The 17,304-nt window shown below is 40.8% G+C and overlaps 1 protein-coding gene across 4 annotated transcripts in view; it reads left to right on the forward strand.

Moving 5' to 3' along the window:
* The window catches only part of ARL15 (ADP ribosylation factor like GTPase 15), a 408,521-nt gene that overhangs the window by 380,632 nt on the left and 10,585 nt on the right, over positions 1-17,304 (forward strand). The window lies entirely within an intron of this gene.

The raw sequence follows: 17,304 nt of genomic DNA on the forward strand, positions 1-17,304 counted from the left end.
TGGAGATGTTTCCTTATTTTCATCTGTCTGTGTAGTCACACTGTTTCTGTCTGCAAAGAACTAAAAGCGGCTCCCGTAAAAATAATAAAAAATTGAAGTAGATCAAGACAAAGTAGTAGAGACGATAATAACACCAACCCTGTGGGTAAAATCACTGCTGCAACTTTGGTTTCATATTTAGCACTGAGTTTCTGAAAAATAAAAAGGTGGAGGAATCGTGATCTGCGATCTGTGTCTCATTATTGGAGAAGAGGCTGGGTCTTCCACAGGGAAGATAAAAAAGCTCTCCAGCACAGTTCTGGAAGATGTTTTCTACAGGAGACCCCTAACCATTTAATGAGAAACCCATGACAACATGTCTGTAGTAAATGTAGTTCTCAATTTTGTGTGGCTTTTTCTTGTGGTGATATTAAATAAAGACCCGAGTATTAAAATGCAGTGGCGTGAAGTGATTTTATAGCCTTCCGCGGGCTGTAGTTGAACTTCATTCGAGGATAGCACCACACATCCTGTAGAGGGAGGGGGATGACCTGGCCTGTTAAGCGATCTTCTCTCTGAAGGGGGTCTGATGAAGGGCAGACAGTAACGGGTTTCATTTCTTGCCCAAGACCTGAAGTACTGGTGCTTCTAACTAGAAGATCCACGTATGAACTTGACAACCTGGTGAGAGGGTGTCAGGTTTTCACTTGTGAAAGTGAAGAGTCCTGAGTGATGTTCTTGCCTGCCTGATAGGTCTTGCCTGATGTTCTTGCCTGCCTCAGGTCACCACTTTCCTGAAGTGTGCACACTCTTATAATTTAAGTGGATACCACGGTATGAGGATAATTTTTATCGTCAGTAATTTTTTTTTCACATTCATACAATGCATGTTTATTGAGCCTCTACTGTGAGCCAGGGTACCTTCTCTTCTGTGTATCTGCACACAGGTGTATTTATATCTTCTTTCTAAAAGATGCCCTTTCTGCTCTTGGCTTTGTTCATATGTGTGTTTTTTATTTTATTGGTGTTTTAAAATGTAAAACCTAGAGGCACTTAGTGTTTCAAGTCCAATAATTCAGAGACATATGAAGGAAAGTTACTAATCTTTACTACCCTCTCCCTGCCCCCCTCCCCATGTTACCGTTCATTGTTACTGGTTTGACGTGGCTCGCTCCGTACTTTGCTCTGTTCTCAGATGACTCTTTTAACTGTTCAGATAGTGTATCTGAACCTTAAATGTATAGTATTGGTGATTTTTTTAAAAATGGAGATGTATTTATTTTACTGACAAGTAGGAGAAATTTTCCCTTAATTACAATCAATTTTCTATAGTGTTCTTGTTTAATTGTTTTGTCTTGAGGGTAGGGAGCCAAGGCAAGGTTACCTCTCTCAAATAACTTAGAAACTAAAGCCCGCATCTTGAATGGAGTCTTTCTTCTTCTGAACAGGACCAAACTTGATGGAATGTGATAAGCTTGTACTGTTCTGATGATGTCAGCCTTCCCTCTGATGTCAACTTTTGCATATATGTGCAATACAAGTATAGATATGTTCATCAATTTTGAGACTGGCTTCCGTATCACAGTATCAGATCCAAATACATTCTGTACACCCTTCTCAAAATTTAATGCTTGCCCTTTCCTCGAGCTTCTGTTAAACAGGGAAGTAATCTGTTTTATAATGTTACTTGTTGTGCATTTAAAGAGCATACAGAGTCCTAGGAACAGCACCATCCTAAAGTTGCAAAAGATTTAGAAAATCTGAATATATAGTTATCACTGTCATGCCTCAGACAATACTTGAGGATGGTAAGTGTGAAGACGGAAGACTGTTGAAAAAAACAGAACTACTTTTGGAAAAGCTTAAATAGCAGTGGTAGTTGAAACATTTCTAGATGGCCAAGACTTGCAAACGATCTATGAAATACTACATGCAGAGAGCCTTCACCATGCTTGAGTTGTTGGGCTTTGCCAGCCCTAACCCAAGAAAACCAGATACACACACACGCTTTCCCAGAATATGACTCTTACAACCGAAGACCAGGAATTATAAAGGTGTGTGTTATGTGTCAGTAAATGAACATTGTTGCAAGGAGTGTTTAAGAAAGCAAGCTTTGGTGTTCTCATTTCACACGTGGGGAAGTGGAGAGAAGGTGGGAGGTATGGGAACATGGCTGGGGGAAGTTCCAAGGCAGAGTGGCCATCTAGTAGAAGAGTGACAAGCAACTGCCCGGCTAGGAGACTGCTTCCTTCCAGCCTCCATGAAGCAGCGTAAGGGTGGCCATCCTTCCCTGGAAACTTCGAGCAACCCGAAAGAAGCAGCGGCGGCTTCATCACATCCAGTTCGTTAATCCCCTCTCTGTCAATCATTGGCATACGATCTGAATAGACTATAAATTCACGTTTCTGGAGCCACATGGTCAAAATAGCACTTTATATTCAGTGTGAAATTCTTAAAATGAAACCCAGCTGGCAGATGGGAAGGATTCTGGGGGATGGGGGGAATGGGGAGGGGAATATTGGGTGTGCAAGGGGTGCATGATTTTCCAGCGAGCTTTTTTTATGCTTTGTGCAGATACAGGAGTATTTTTAGACATGTATGATACAGCACGAATGAATTTCTTAGACCTGAACTGTAAGAATCGAATTTATAGTATTTCATAAGAATCTAAAAACCATTAAGATAGTTACGCGAGCCCTTTCAAATTCTTGCCCCTAAGTGTAGAATGATTTGCTCATTTAGGGAACTCTGTCCAGTTCTCCCATGAGTGCTAGTTAATACATTACATCTTCCAGTGCTTTAAATAAGTCCTTGGCTTAATAACCTAATTTAAGAGAGAGAGAGAGAGAAAGAGAGAGAGACAGCTAGTTCAGCTCACTTTCCGTCTCTTGTTCAGAACTTCTGCCCATTGTGTTGTTCATGTTTGTTCCTTGTCCTTCTCTTTCCTCAGGTTGTATGGGAAGTAGCCTATGTCTTTGTGACTTACAGAACCAGACAAACTCCACTCCAGAACACAATGCTTTTGGTTACTGATCCAAGCCCCAAAACCCTTAAGTCATTCCAGACATCTCCACAGTTTATCACATCAGCTTGCCCCTTCTGACGGCACCAAAGAGCAGTTCAACCTGTGACCAGGTTATTACATACTTGGTGTCTGTGACTTCATGTAAGAAGTCAGGATTCAAATATTTCAGCAGCTGTAAGAGATTTTAACTTGCCCGAACGTTTTTACGAAAACCGTGTGCTGCATTTAACTTGCTAAGAAATGTGCAGGTTATGTGTGTTGTATGTCTGGATGCAAAGCTGGATTCAAATAGACAAGAATTTCTTTCTTTTGTCCTTATTTCTCTAGAGCCGCATCTTCTTTCTGTGTGAAAGATTAGATGTCATGAACATGCACCTAAAATTTACAAACCCTGTTCAAGGGCTTTGAAGTCTAGATCCTGTTAGGTGGTTAAACGTGATGAAGATAAGGTATCAGGTACTTCATTTACTAAAAACAAAGTTGCGATACACAGAGGTAAATGCCGTTTACACCCATCATTTTATTTTATTATTGACATCTAACTTATAGTTAAAAATAGCCCAACAGTCATTTGTCAGATCTTGGGAATTATATGATTTTTATTTTTAAATAGTATGATAGAATCAGCATCTTACTCATGCATATGTGGCAAAGGTGTAAGGAAACAGAGAATAACTTCAGGGTAAAATAGGACGGTTCTGCTGAGCAATTACATTTCCCTAGAGTGATGGAAAGGCAGGAAATAGGAATCCAGGGCAGTGGCTAAGAAGTACTTTATAATTGACTCTAGAAAGTGGGAATAAGTTCTATTTAGAAAATATTTTGCAAATACATTCAAACTAATGTTTATTTTGTTAAAGGATCTGGTTTTAATGACACAATATCTATCCAGTTTTAACCCTACTGTTATGTTCATAGATGTGAATAGTATCTATCTGGATGTGAGACTGCAGGGGTGTGGCTATCAATATGGGTTTGAGTGTTTTATTTATTTATATGCTACTTTCCTTCATGAAAGGATTTGAGGTGATAGACACTGGTATTGATTCTGACAGTGGACATGATTTTATGTAACACTCTAAACTTCCAACCAAAGTGGGTGTTAATGACTTCCTCCTGAAAAGGCTTTTGATTCAGACAGAATAAAAAGTGTGATGTGAAACTGTTAAAAGCCCCCTTATCTGACCTGATCTGAACTGGTAGTTGAACAGTTAATGAAGAAAAAGTTGGTTAGTGTCTTGTCACTAAAAAATAAAATAAACGTATATCCTAAATAATTTAACTTAAAACATACAAATCGTACTAATCTTTTGCTTTTGGGCCAAGGCCCTTTCTCTGAGCATGTGGCCACTAACCAGGGTTCTGTATCATATTTATTGCACAGAATATAGCCATTACCTATGATTTGCAGTTCCTGTTTCTTTAAAATAGAACCATAAGATAAAACCAGAAGTTCCAAGACACGAGGGAGGTAATGTGCACCTTCACCTGCCTTTATAGTTCTCTAAATCTAATTCGACAGCACTTTGTTTTTAGTGACTTCCCTTTATTGAGTTCTTTGAACACATTCCGTTGAGTTTCTCATAGAAAAAGAAACCGTCTTTTCAATTTCCTATTTTACTCATTGATGCCATATTTAATGAAATGACAATCATTGGTAATAATGACAAGTATGATTGCCTCAATGGGAAGCGTGAAACAACCTGGGAGCAGAAGTGAGCGGATGTGCCACAGAAGCGGTGCCCCAGTTATGAACGTCAGGTGAGCGCGGCCAGCTCAATCCTCAGCTTGCACCCACAGGGTGTGGGCACTCACTGCGCAGGCAACCAACGTCCGTCATTATCTGGAACCCAGGCAATGAAGAGTCAGTTAATCCTAGGTGATTAAGTGGAGGTTAATTGAAAGAGCTTTTATTGTAACTGTATGAGATTTTGTTTTGACACAGCTAAAGATTTGTCCTTACCTGCAACTACTTGATACTTAACTTATATCATGCCCTCAGTGCATTTTTTTTGAATCGGCTGTGTGGCAAACATTATTATTGCCATGGTGCCTTCCCATTTTTCATGGCACTTGTTCCACCTGACTTGCCTTAGTCACTGACATACCTATTTGATATCTGTCGGTCTCCTCCAAGTAAGCGCCATGAGGCCCTGAGACATGTTCACCTTTGTATCCTGAGGGCCTGAAACCATGAATGAAATCTAGTAACAGTAGAAAGACGGAAAGGTGACGTGTTTTTTGGTTTTGGGTTTTTTTTTTTCTTTTTTCTTTTTTTTTTTTTTTTGGTGCATTTGTTTCAGCCCAATAAAATGTTTTCAGTTTTGCCCACCGAGATTGATTGATTTCTACTTTGAGCAAGAAAGAAAGACTTAGAGTTATAGGTGCTCCCCAATGTAGCTCCTGATCTCCTTTGACCCTCCAATTCCTAAATCTCCTCCTAATTCCAGGGAGGAGGCCTGATAGTTCTTGCTGATAAATCACAGATTGAATCATTAACAGGGCTTTTGTTCTTTGATTTTGCCTTAAAAGATCAATTCAGAACAGAGTTTGTCAACCTCAGCATTATTGACATTTCGGGCTAGACAGTGGTTTGTGGGGGCAGTGGGGGGAGGGGGCAGCGATGGGGGGGGGTGGTAGCTGTCCTGCGTATTGTAGGATGATTAGCGGCATCCCTGACCATTACCCACAAGATGCCTGCAGTAACCACCCCGCTTCCCCGCCCCCCATTGTGACAACCAGAAATATCTGCACACATTGCCAAATGTCCCCTAAGGGAGTATGGTCACCTTTTGCCTCCACTGAGAACCAGTACCTTGGACTAGTACTGGTTTGACAACGAGGACTCAAGGCCATGCTAACAGTGCTGTGCTAAATCCAGTCAGTGGCTTTTGGAACCTTCATTTCTGGTGTTCTCTTTATGTCTGATTGTAATGTTCTCCAGACTTGTCTTTCACGGGCTTTATTCTGAGTTCAACTAGTCCTGTGTGGGTTTTTTTGGCTAAAATTCCTCAGGACGGATTACCACTCAGCTTTTCTTTCCTCAGACTGCCTGCAAGCCTCTTTCCAAGCTCATATTTCTCAGTTGCCAGGATATTAGGCTCCTGGCCGTATTGACAGTAGGAAAAGAAATTCTCTCCCTGTGACTAAACAACATGGCAGTTCGTTCGAAGGCTGTTTGTTACCTGTTCCCCTTGCTCAGATGTGTTATTGAGGTGGCTGTCCGTTTCTCTGCCTTTCCCCCCTATCTCTCCACGCCTTCCTGTTTTTCCTTTTCCTCCCAGTGTTTCCATGGTGGCTCCTTGCTGGAGCCAGAGGACAAACTGCTGACAGGAACATCCCTTGAATATCTCTGCATCTGGACAGGGCCGTTGGCACCCTCAATTGGCAGCTAAGCAATGTGTGGCTTGCCATATTTGTCTCCTGTTTAAGACCCAAGAATTTGAATCTGCCCCAACGTCTAAATGTTGTCGTTGTTAGGACAGAGTGCTGCCATAGTATCACAAGGCTAGTATTAAACATGTTTGTTTGGGTTCCATATATTAATATTTTGGACTGTTACTCCTAACGTTGCTTTCCCACACCTCATAGCTGCAAGATTGAGATAGGGGATATATAGTCCATTACAGAAGCCAAATAAGCTAGAATATATAAACTATTTTTAAAAGATATTTGGGTTTTTAACAAGCTATAGCCATTGTTCAAGCTTATTTTTTTCCTAATATTTTGTTAAGTCAAAGAATTGCTTGAGTGGACCAACTGATAGTAGTTTCGTGAACGGCATGAAGGGCACCAGTATGGACTAAGCAGGAAGAAGAATTAGGCCTGTCAGAGTCAAAGCATGCTCTCCTGCTTGTATGATCAGGTCTCAATCAATGAAAAGTGCATTTGCAGCATGGAGCTTTGTATAACAGAAAAAAAAAAAGGCTAAATGTGAGACCCAGCCAAAAAACAATCTCAAAATATACAATACTGTTTTAAGAAAACTCAAAATATTAAATAGTATAGTGATTGTCGTTCATGTGTCCGCTAACATCAAGTTACCTCAGGTGTTTTAGTAAAGTAACTCTGGGGGATGAAAGTTGCACCCTGGGAGGCAAGTGTGGGATTTGAAAAGTACCAGGCTCCGGGTTTTCTTTCTCTCGTTCCATTTTGCAGAATCACAGGCTATGGTGGAAAACAGTGCAGTTCTGTGACACAAAAGCATGTGTTCTCAGCATTGGAAGGTCCTCAGAGCACATCTACCAGTCCTTACCTAAGCACGGAGCAAGGCAGGGGAGGAATGATCTAATCGTGTTGATCCTTTTCAGTTACTGACGCAGACACAACTGTTGGTAATTGATGAAGTTCTTTCCCCAATACCTCCTAACCTCAAAAAGTACGAAATTCATGTCTTTAACCTGCACTTTACAATACCAACATATCTATCCACCCTCCCACCCAGCCAGCCATTTCAATATGCACAGTTAATGAGTATTAAGTTTAAAAAAATAACCTTAAAAGAATCAATTTCATGGTGAATGCATCCAGTTAAGCAAGCCATTTAAACAACATTTTACTCGTGTGTAGCAGACCATTTTATAAGTTACTGATAGCTTTACAAGCCTGTGTTTCAGACAAGCTAATTGGTTGTCTCTGATGTGTTTGGGGCTTTCACTCATTAACTCTCCTTCCTGTCTAGTACATACTTGACTAGCTCTCATACGTATATAGGTAGAACTGTTTAAACAGCCATATTCTATTGCCAGGAAAAAAGTTTTTCATAGACACGTTTCTTCCTACTTATTATGTTTGATTTTTTAAATAAAGGTAAATCATAAGCAAGTATTATCTCAGACACGGAAGGTGCAGAATCAAGTATAACACCCTAAACGTGTTGGTACCGAAAATGAATGCTCTTTTGAAAGAGTGGAATAGAATTGATTACAGAAGGGAAAGAGAGGAGAGCAAAAGAAAATGATATGCTGTTGAAACCTGGCTGCCTCTATAATTAATGACAATGTTATAGATGTTATTGAAAAGTCAGATACCTGCACCTGCATGCAAAGACAAGTGTACTGATGCTTCTCTTTTTGCATATGTCAGTGCTTTCCATTCTCTGAGATAAGACTTAGATGCTTTGTTTGGACACAGATTAAAGGAATAGCTCAAAACATATGTGTCCTTTGGGTCTTGAGATTTCTGGAGTGGGTCTATTTTCCATGAGGGGTTGCTTACTTTTCTGTTTGCAAAACAATCCATTGCAGCTGCCTGTAGGCATATGTGTAATAGAGTTTAAACCAATTAGACCTAGAGTTTTGAAACCGTTCATGGAATCCCACCTCCTGCATGAAACCTCAGCCTGACTAATTGAAAGAGGTGGCAACTTCTCTCCAGCGTTCAGTTTCCTTCCTTTCCTCACATTTTAATCTGAGATAAAATACAGTACCTGCTATCTTGCCCTTGCGTGATAGTTTCAGCTCTTCACATTTGTTTAAAAATAAATGAGTATCCTCTTTATGTCTGGCATTGTAACTGTGTACATCAGAGAATACAAAATCATTTCTTTTCATTCATTGTCTATGCCTTCAAGGAATTGAGGTCTCTTACACATGAAAAAATTAAAAATCATTACCCAAATCTGTGGGTGAATGTTTCTCAAGTGAAACTAGGATAGCCTCATAAATCTGAGTGAAAATAGAGTTCACCCCAGACCTGTGAAGATGCTTCATTCCCATTGAGTCCTAATATCCTAACTCATTAATTTATACAATAAGCATTGATAAAGCCTGTTTGAAGGAGAAAGTAATGACTCCATATAGCTGAATTCATAAATAGCCAAAAAAGTAGAAACACCCCAAATGTTCATCAGCTGATAAACGTGGATAAATAAAATGTGGTATGTCCATGCAATGGAATATTGTTCAGCCATAAAAAGAAACACTCATGCTCAATGCCATGGATGAACCTTGAAAACTTTATGCTAAGTGAGAGGAACCAGACACTAAAGGCCATGTTTTATATGATTCCATTTATTTGAAATGTCCAGAATAGGCAAATCCATAGAGACAGAAAGTAAATTAATGACTGCCAAGGGCTGGGGGAAAGGGCAAAAGGGGAGTGACTGCTAACAGGTAAAGAGTTTCTTTTACAAGCGGTGAAAATGTCTGGAGGTTAGAGAACAGTGGTGATTGCAGATATCTGTGAATACACTAACATCACTAACTTGTACACTTTTAAAAGGGTGAGCTTTACGCTCCACAAATTGAATCTCAATAAATGAAGATTAAGTGTCTGTAGAGCCAAATTAAAAGGTGTTAAAGTGTGTGCTAACGAAATACGAAATCCAAGCAAGTAGTAAAGGAAATTCTTCAGAATTTTTAGGAAGGGGTGTCTGCTTCTAAGAGTTGACTCCATGAAGTAGGTAATGGTAACTTACATCCAAGAGCAAACAGTCCCCTCTGAAGATCAGGACATGCTTTTTGTTGTGGCAACTATTTTCACAAAGAGCCTAAGTTGGCAATGAGTGATTCCAAAAATTTTGCCCTGGATACCTATAGCTCCAGTCACGTTTCAGCCTAAAAACTCTGTTTGGAAAGCAACTCAAGTTCAATGAGATGAAAACCTTGGTACAATGATAACCCATTTCATTTGGGATGGAAAAGGTTGTTTCCTTATTGGGAAAGTGTTTTTAACCCTGGAAAATTTAATCTTAAGAGTATAAGCGATAGGGACACCTGGGTGGGTCTATTGGTTAAGCATCTGACTCTTGATCTCAGCTCAGGTCTTGATCTCAGCATCATGAGTTCAAGCCCTACATTGGACTCTGTGTTGGGCATGAAGCCTACTTAAAAAACAAAACAACAAAAAAATTTATATATATTTATAAAAACATATATATATGTATATGTGTATATATATGATGAAATAACCAAATCTGCAATATTAATACTTTCATTTTAAGTATATATTACATTGAGGATAAATTATTTCAGAATTGGCTTCCTATGTAGAAAAACATGAGAATTTAGTTAAGCTTGTAAATAGTTTTGGAAAGCACCAGAGCTTGAGAGTCACTGAATTTATAAATTTAATTGAAGAAATGTTTAAAAATTCTTACTGGGGAAAAAAGAAAGACTTCTTAAGTATATGAGGATGTTTTGATTATTAGAAAAAGAAATTGAATATATTAAATTTATAAATGGAGTTTTGAAATGTTTAAGAGTGGTCAATTAAACTAAGTTTTTGAAAGGACCTAAACAGTATTCAACTTCCCGAGTGTACTGTTAAAACTTACCAGATATATAGATGGAATGGTAAGATTTTTAAATTGAATATAATAGCTTCAGGAAAAACTAGCTTCAGAAAAAAATAGGTTTCAGGAAAAACAATACTGTGGTGTTGGTTAAGATCAGAGTGCTGTTTTCTGGCCCCTAGTTCCTTTTTAAAGGAACTTTTTAAAACTGCAGGGTAACAATACTAGTATTGCTCTGCACTAAGAGCCATCCTTACGGACACCAAAAACTTTCGACTGACAGGTGGACCCTGTGCCCTGGCTAGTTCTGCTGCTGTTAGGAGGTCTCCACCCAAAAGAGACCCAGGCTGAACACAGAGGGGTAAAAATATGACTTTATGACCCTTCTCTAGTCTAATCCCTTGTGCTAGACTACAGTCCAAAGCATCTGAAATTATAAGTGGAGCCCGGCCAGGTTGGGAAAGCCAACTTCTCTGGCCCCCTAAAGTATGAGCCAAAATGGGGAAGAGGTGGCCATCCCAAGGCCTGGAAAGCCAGCCACGCAGGCCTCTCCCAGGCATTCCTTGTACCCCTGCTGGACAAAGTGGGAAGCTGCTTTCGCCAGGGATTGTCTTTTTTTTTTTTTTTTTTTTAAAGGGCCAACTAGCAAATATTCTAGACTTTGTGGAACATACTATCTCTGTAGCAGTTACTCAACTTTGCCATTGTGGCGTGAAAGCAGCCATAGATAAGTGAGTAAGCATGGCCATGTTCCAATAAAACTTTATTTGCCTGGGTGCTGGGAGGACAGCCAACAGTGGCTACTGTAACTAAGGTCCCTTCTACTTTTAAAGTTTCTTCGACATTAAGGCTTCCCCTTGAGGTGATAGGAAGACATCAGCTGGGTCTAAAAATATGAATGTTTATACGCTGATTCTTTCTTCTTGTGGATGGAGGCACTGTGGGTTGGAAGCAGAAGTTGGAGCAAAGGCCTGCATACAGGAATCACTCAGGAGGCTCGGGAGGGCCAAGTAGAATCACTGGAGTAGAGGAAATACTCTACAGGGATACTGGCTGTCTTTCATTGGCCCCCCAAGACAGGAAGCATCCATAATCCGTACCTCATTTCTGCCTCTCAACAGTGGTTGTCTGATAAGCTTTTTGGATAGGACAATAAAACAAACCTTCTAGGCATATCAAAAAGAGAAAATAGATATAACTTGTTCCATAATTGTAGGTTAGCAGATTAACAAAAAATAGGAACGCTTTTCAGATTTTAACTCCTACCACCAAAGCAATGGGATCATTTTATTCAACTCTCCTGGGACATGCTAACTTGTCCCGTGCAATGGAAGGCTGGGTTTCTATATAATTATTGTCACAACATATAACATGTTCTACACATCAGAGATTACTGATTGGGCAAGAAGACTTCTCGTAAGGGCAGGGTTCAGTCACAGGTCATGACCTGCCGGCATTTGTCTGGTTTTTAATTATTCCAAGGTCAAGCAGGCTGCACTTTGATTAAGAAAGAAGCGATCTTGGGGCGCCTGGGTGGCTCAGTCGGTTGAGCATCCGACTTTAGCTCAGGTCACGATCTCACGGTTTGTGAGTTCGAGCCCCGCGTCGGGCTCTGGGCTGATGGCTCAGAGCCTGGAGCCTGCTTCCGATCTGTGTCTCCCTCTCTCTCTGCCCCTCCCCCATTCATGCTCTGTCTCTCTCTGTCTCAAAAATAAATAAACATTAAAAAAAAATAAAAAAAAAAAGAAGCGATCTTCCTGGAACTACACTTTATGTTACACCTAGTGTTCTTGAAATCTATCATCCATGATAGATTTGCACCTCCAAAGTAATGCTGTGGTATTGGTTAAGATCAGAGTGCTGTTTTCTGGCCCCTATTAGTGCTCAGTAAAAAGGAAACAGTATCTGTTCTGTGTTGTAATATCTTAGGGACTATGGCAAATTGGTTTTACCTGTATTATTTATTTCTGCCTTTAATGACATATCTAATACCTTTCTAAGGATTTCAAAATCCTGCAAGTAGTACAATGAAAAGGGGAACAGCTGGCACTGCTCTCTCTAGACTAACCTTTCTTTGAACAAGCTGCCAAGAATGCACTCTGAAGAATCTTAATGATGCCCTGCCGCTTTATCTCCAGACTCCATCCTGGAGCCATGGCGTGGGCAAAGTTCTCTCTGACTTTGGTGGAGGTTACCAAGTTAAGCCTACTCTGTGAGCTTCTGCAATTAAGACTGCAAAACGAAGACCCCTTTGCAAACTCACACACGAGATGCACATACTTGTGTGTGCTGGTAAGTGCTTGACAACTGACTCCCTGGAAGGAAAAACATCTTGGTTTGTGGCGCTTGCAGATTTCCGTGGTGTAAATAGTTCAAACCCTGGCCAGTTTCATGACTCGTATGATTTGACATCCTCGTACCTCGAGGTGGAAAGAGAAGGCGCACGGTCAGCATTTCAATACAAATGGTTCCACCAGTGTGACATGTTACTACAGTAGGTGCTTCTGCTCTGGTGATGAAAGTGAGGACTCTTGAAAGTGGTTATTTGAAAAATACAAGCTATGTGATGGACATGTTGTGTACTTACAAAGACAAGAAAGCTATAATGGCTCTTCTGGGTCAAGATAGTTACAGAGTCGCATTCTCTTGCATTGTGCCCATGCTTGCCTGTCAGATCCCTCTGCCTAGCAGATCCACACTGCAGCTCTTCTTGCTGGCCCGCTGAAGTTTGCTTGTGATCCTCACCCAGTGTCCCTACTGTCTTGTCTTACCTGCTGACTGATCAGTTTGAAAGGAGCTGAAGGGGTGCCTAGGTGGCTCAGTTGGTTAAGTGTCCGACTTCGGCTCAGGTCCCGATCTCACCGATCTTGGGTTCGAGCCCCGCATCAGGCTCTGTGCAGATAGCTCAGAGCCTGGATCCTGCTTTGGATTCTGTGTCTCCCTCTCTCTGCCCTTCCCCTGCTCACGCTCGCTCTCTGTCTCTGTCTGTCTCTCTCTTTCTCTCTCAAAAATAAATAAACATTAAAAAAAAGGAGCTGAAGATGTCAGCCTGGACTCCTTCATGAGACTGATTCCTTTTCTAGAGGTGAAGAAAGACTGTGCCTTTATTTCTGAAGTGTGTTTGAACATTCTTCTACTGAGATACTTCTTTTCCAAATTGACTTACATGACCTAAGACTTATCCTAATGCTCCTGTCTCTCTTTATGGGAATCAGTTGCTTTTCTTCCAGCTGAGGTAGAATCAGGATGCTATGAATGAGTGAAAAAGCATATTTGGTTAACTGTACGGTATTAAGCAGTCTTTTGTGGGCACTGAAAAGCCAGGGGCAGAGGGGCTGGTAATCTCACTAATACCAATGATGAGGACAGCCCCCTCTTCAGGCTGCTATTTCTGTTTTCGGTTTGACAGTATTCTGCTCTAATCAGTGGAACCCCACACATTGGCCAGTGGGATGCTGGCACAGGTGGCTCGTGAAATCACGCTCATGCTGCCTACACTCACGCACCAGTCTCGTTCAGAAGTGGTGGTTCAATGGGAAAGGTGGGAAGCCAACCTTTGGGATGCACATTTTCAAAGCTCCTTACATTGATCATCCCCCTACTGCAACCCACCACAGCCACCCTCAAGTCAAAAGGGGTCCGTTATAATCTGCTAGTTTTTCCCAGGAGGAATATATGTGTTGTGTGTAGGTGGGGATCTAGAGAAGTGCAGGCAGAACAGATGTCCAGCTTCTATAGAAGATATCTTCTACCTCTAGCCTCAGACAGGGCAAGAGACACCTGCGTTAACAGGAACAGGACCACCTCAGGGGGAGTCCTGGACATAGGAGGGGGTGGGGCATGTTTAGTTATAGCGATGACTGATTGGTGCTAATGGCATTGAGGTCACTGGAACTAGGGGTGATGTTTTCTAGGATGCACAACATAGTCCCACGCAGTAAAGAATCGTCACATGCCCTAACCCCTTTTTTAATGTCTTACAACATAATCGTGTGGGTCAAAGCACTGTTTATAAATATCTGAGCTTAGAACTTAACTCTGTCACATAAAAACCCTAAGTCATCCCTTTTGGACTGTTCTCTCCCCTGATCCCCAGAGAGTTTAAAGGAAAATGAGGCCAACTCTGGGCACACACTACTTACATGCTTTAACAACACAAATAGGAAAAACAAGCAGTTTATTATTATAAATAAAATGAGTCTTGCAGACTTTTCAAAGGAAAGACCTATCATTGCAGTTCAGAAACTGTTTACATGACGTCTAGAAATTTAGTCACAACAAGTTTGCAAGAATTAAAATTGTTGCTTGTGAAATTAGGGCAAGAAAGGAAAATCAATGAGTATCGTCAGAGAACCCCATTGGAGGTCCTGCAAGTAGGAAAGGATTATTATTTCTCTACTCAAAGAAGCATAAAGGACATCTCCTACCCAATGAGGCAGTCTCCTGTACTGTGTAATTGTCTCAGGTCTCACAGTTGCTGCAAACGTGAACAGCCATGTGATGGTGCTGAGTTGTCTCTTACATTAGGACTTTACAATAAATGCGGTGTGTGAATCACAGAATGCAGTAACACACATCACCCCGCATTGGCATGAGTGAAGAAGGGCTGGGATGACATAGCTAAAAGAGGTTGGCTACTTATGGTGGCTTTGTTTTCCTATCTCTAGGGTGGACACATGGCCACTAACAAATGCCCACTCCCTGTGGCTGACCCGAAAATAGCCAACTGACTGCAGGTTGCCAGGCAGCAGTTTCCCATGTCATTGCCCCAAGTGCCATCGCTAGAAGCCAATGTGAAAGTCTCCTCTTCTTGCAATTTCCAGTGAACAATAATATCCAAGCAGCTGATTAAGTATTCAAAATACGGGATTTATGTGGGTCCAACCTAAACACCTCTCTTTAAACATCAGCGTAGGGAAGGACAAAAAAAGCCATGGTGGACAAGTCAAATGTGCCTGTAACTTGTGTCTTAATAATACAGAGGAGGTGAAATTTGAAGTTCAGGTTAATCTAAGGAAACTAAGTGAAAATGTTAACCTAACGGGAAAAGTTCGGGTCAGAGCCTGAGGTCTCCATCTTCCCCCTCCCTTCTATTATCTGCTTTGTTTTTAGAAACATGAAACTCAGGGTAATGAAAAGCTATGTTCCGGCAGCAAACAGTCACTCACTGTCCTTGAATCTCACTGAAATGCCAGACTTGTTTTAAAATTGATATTATAAGTGTAGGGTGGTGTGGAATCATTTGGATACCAGTCGGGGGAATATGGCAGGGTCAGATACCCACTTAGGTTACAGATCTGAAAATCTCGGGTTACACAGCCATATTTGTCAGCTTAACACCATCAGGCTCCTTTATCTGGTGACCACCCTGTAATCGAACCTTCCATTTCCTTCTCATGTTTCATATTCAGCAGGAACAACTTCTGAAGCGTAACTACCTTCAGACATCTTTATTATCTTCCAAGTGTGCCTACGCAATCGTCTATATTCTCAGTTGCCTGGAAACCAACCTAATGTCTACCTAAATCCTTATTGGTGTTTTTGTTTTTGTTTTTGTTTTGTCTGGTCTATATTGCAAAATATCACAACTTGTATTCGGTGATTACTTAAATCTAGCATTGTTTTCAAATTAGCTGTTACTATGCCACCAGGATCAGTTCTGTGAATTTTTAAATGAACCATCTGAAGGAAGTATTCTTTGTAACATATATTTACTGTGTTAGTCTTTTTCTTTATTTAAATATTGTTGAGTTTCCTGCCACCAGTCCCTTTCTCCATTATTAGCAATACTTAAAGTGCTGCCCCTTTAGATTTGAGGTTATGAAATGTGACAAGCAGAAAACTTCTTCACGTACCAGATCTTGGATGTTACGTGTTGTCTGCCCCTCTTGATGGGAGGCGTTATTGATCAAACACTGAATTGCATTGTAAGCGTTCGGTAGTGCAATCTGAAGCCCCACTTTGTGGGAGAAGCAGGCAGACTGACATCTCTGATTGTAAACTCTTCAGAGCAGCCGGCTCCTCCTTCAAGCCTTAGACGTAAACATGCTCCCCACCTGTCCCCCCTGCCAGCTCTTCTCTCCCCCTGCTGGTGGATGGCCTCCCGTGGTGGGGGTAGAGCTGGTCTAGTGCTGGTTGTTCCACGAGCAATTTCAGATTCTCTTGGAAGTAAGTTGTTTTCAGTGCTGTAAAGAAAAGAAAGTGAAAGAATGGACCTTACATTTTCTGTAAGGGAGAACCCTCTTAACACGATTTGTAAAATACCTTGGGCAAAAGCTGTTCTGAAGTCATATACCCATTTTCTGCTCTGAGATGAGATTTTCATTACTTTTCAGAATCAAAATTAATGAGAGTCCTTCCATTGTCACAGGCTTTTTTTTTTTAGTAGTAATATTATTAATTTGCAGACTATTTAAAGAAGGACTGTGGGGACACACTTGAACTGTAGAATGTTAGCACAATTGTGGTTCCTAAGTTAGCATAAAAATGTAGTATTTCTTACATGTATCTTCCTGCTCACATGAAAAAAAAATGCACACATATTTTAATACCACTTTGGGTGATGTACGTCTGCTATAGTCTGATACTTACAATGACAAAGGCAAAATGAAACCACATTTGGGAATAGCATATGGTTGAGGCACTTTCTTTTTCTAGGTCGAGTATTGATTACGGTAAGACCTTAGAATTTTCCGCTGCATGTGGGATTTAATGAAATTTGTTGACCAAGAATGTCTTTGGACATTGGTTGTTCTGATGTTGCCACTCACTGTATTCTATGTTATATAAACATCACTGGGGCTATAAATATGGTGTCCTGTTCTTGTGTGATGTAGTGTGGGGAGGGGAGGGGAGCCTTATGAACTTTGTACTTTATCATACCCTTTAAGAGATCATCAATTCTTCTGGAAGACATAACAATTTGATATTCCTTCACAGTCAGAAATTAGTAGTCCTGGATGCTATTAGTATCCGAGCCAGTCTACTTTAAGAATGACTTATGACTGGATATTAATCAAACAGGTTTTTAAGATAGCCAATTCTCCGCCCACATACCAGTTATAAG

This window comes from Lynx rufus, unplaced genomic scaffold, assembly GCF_022079265.1.
Source record: "Lynx rufus isolate CCGP_SWC_20201006 ecotype Redwood Valley unplaced genomic scaffold, mLynRuf1.p SCAF_1, whole genome shotgun sequence".
Lineage (NCBI taxonomy): Eukaryota > Metazoa > Chordata > Mammalia > Carnivora > Felidae > Lynx > Lynx rufus.